Here is a 2,611-nt window from a genome sequence, read left to right on the forward strand (position 1 = left end):
GAACATCTCTCTCGGGCCTTTTCTCTCATTATTTTAGGGATCAAAACATCTTTTTCAACATGTCTGAGATGCTGCTCTGAAAATAAAAAGATCTTTCTTTAACATAGTCAAGTCTCAAGTAAATTACCATTTTAGGGGAAAAATAAGCAATCTGGATTACTTAAATAAGAGCTATGCAAATATATTAAAAACTGACTCTTATAACCTCATAAAATAGTGATTATTTTAGTCACTGAAAACCATTCTAAATTATTTCTATATACAACCAAAAAAATATGAAGGACATAGGCAAGATCTTTCCAAAAATTTCTGCAAACTACAGTGTACCATTTTTACTTGATAACATATTCCATGTAACATTGTCAAAATTAAGTCACAGACTAAAAATTATAATTTCTCTTATTAATATAATCCACAAGAGGGGTTTTATTGATACTAAGATCCAAGGATAGATGATTTTTATCGATACTGAGATCCAAGATTAAGAGACACACAAATAGTTTATTAGTAATAAGAGTAGCCTAAGATTGCCAGAACTGGCTGAAGAAAAAGTGGAACTATGTGTGCATATAAAAACAAAGCTTGTGAGTATTCTGTGCATTTGAAACACAACCATCACAATTAGACTAAAATGGTGGGCATGGGGTGCCTGCTCCTGAAATTCCTAGAGAGCCCTGAAAAACAAAGGGGGCAGTGTTCTCAGGGAATCAAAATGATTAGGAGTCTGAAAGACAAAAAAGGCAGGTGAGATCAGATTACAGGGGTAGTCAGTCATATTCCCCACAGAGAGTTTCTCCAGGAAAAAAACTGATATCAAAAGTGGGTGTTGCTCCATGCTCTGAAGCAGCAAAAATGGGGAGCGGGAGGCTTCCCTGGAGGACCTAAGGTATCACTGGTTCAAATACATGAGCAGAAGCCAAGTAGGCCACCTCTTCTGCTGCCTTGAAACCATAGGTAAAATAAGTAAATAACAGATAATTATCCCCAAAAGATGATCAGGAAGTTCTCTGGTACCTAATAACACACCTAGGAAGACCAGGAAACCCTAAGCATTTCCTGGTACTACATGGTCCCCAACAACTTCTGGATGCAGGAAGCTATGAAGTGATCCAGCATCTGCAGAGAAGGTAAGAGGGCATCTCAAAAAGCAAACAAAAACAACAAAACAGCCAAGAACCACCTTAATTTGATGAAGGAAAACACAGTGAGAGAGAGAGAGAGAGANTTTGTTTCAGGTGTACAAAGAAAGCAAAGTAATAGACATTTACACCCTTCACAAAGTGATAATCAGCGCCCACCCCTCAAGCCCTCCTCCCCACAAGTCAACTACCCCTCTGACATCATATATATAGCTGTTACAATACCATTGACTATTCCCTATGCTGTGAAAATATACGTGTGTGTGTGTGTGTGTGTGTGTGTGTGTGTGTGTGTGTGTGTGTGTATTTGACATTCAATATTATTCAATTTCAGTTTCAGGTGTATAGCGCAGTGGAAGTTTGACACCAATTTAATACAAACTGTTTTTATTGTCATCCAAAAGCTAAGATTTTCTTATTTCAGTTTGTTTCATTGTCTTGAAATGGCAATGTTACTATGACTTTATAAAACTTCACTGTAGAATTAGAACCAAGTAATTGTAGATAAAAGTTACATTTTAGTATGGGGGTATATAATAGTGAAACATTCTAAATGTTATCTCCTATTTAAGGTAAATTATAATTATGTTTAAAACGTAAGATGAAATGTGCAATTCAGACTACATCAGTGTACAGTAAAAAACCAATAGGGTACACATAGACAATAAAGGTATCATGGACGCTGGTTAAAATTTATAATGAAGAGGGAACTAGTAAGAATATAACAACCTGGCTGAAATTGATATTCATTAGGGTACTCTTCACATCAATAGGGAGCATTTGGACTCTGTGGGCTTTATCAGTGTCCCAGCTGGTAATGGTTGAAGGTTAATGCCTTACCCCATTCTGTTCAATTTTCTATCCTAATTAGCCCTCCAAATCTATAGCTGTGAGCACCAAGTGTCTGTGCTCAAAAGAAACTAATTAATGCTAGCAAATTAGATCAAGTCCAAAGATCCAACAGCCAAACTCTTAGTTAAATGCGCCTTGTTAATAGGAAGTGTAGCTGTCAATAACCGCTGTTGGAGAGCATAATGAGGCATCTTTCTTTCATTGAAAGTGATTTCATTTCTCTTTGTCCCCGGAAAAGCTGTTCCATTCCCTTCACAAATCTAAGTTGCTGGCAGTCTGACCCAATTCTTATGATCAACTGGGTTGAAATGACATGAAAAAAAAAAAAATCAAACAGAAAAGCTTTCCCACATAATCATGTTTCAGGCACTTAGCAGAAAGTCAGATCACTTATTAAAATTCCTATATCTTTATCCAAGAACTATACAATTAGCATGTATAGTGCTTTTATGTAAAATTCTATAATTAATAAAGCAAAGGCTATAAATAGTAAATAAACGACAATGGAGGTATCCTATTTCTAAATTGCATCTTAGTGTATCAATGGAGCTGACGTTCTCTGCTGCTTGAGCAGCACCAATGTATGTTCTTTCCAAATTCACCTGGTTATACAGGGAGGA

The 2,611-nt window shown here is 36.3% G+C and overlaps 1 protein-coding gene across 2 annotated transcripts in view; it reads right to left on the reverse strand.

The window, feature by feature from the left end:
- Positions 1 to 2,611, reverse strand: part of CMC1 (C-X9-C motif containing 1) — a 79,746-nt gene that overhangs the window by 49,595 nt on the left and 27,540 nt on the right. Inside the window, exon 2 of one of the 2 annotated variants that reach the window (XR_002126025.1) lies at positions 1 to 76. The exons of the other annotated variant lie outside the window; for it this stretch is intronic. The gene's annotated coding sequence lies outside the window, so the exon portion shown is untranslated. The remainder of the gene's footprint in view (positions 77 to 2,611) is intronic. 2 annotated transcript variants of the gene reach the window in all.

Source organism: Hipposideros armiger, unplaced genomic scaffold, assembly GCF_001890085.2.
Source record: "Hipposideros armiger isolate ML-2016 unplaced genomic scaffold, ASM189008v1 scaffold_322, whole genome shotgun sequence".
NCBI classification, from domain to species: Eukaryota; Metazoa; Chordata; class Mammalia; order Chiroptera; family Hipposideridae; genus Hipposideros; species Hipposideros armiger.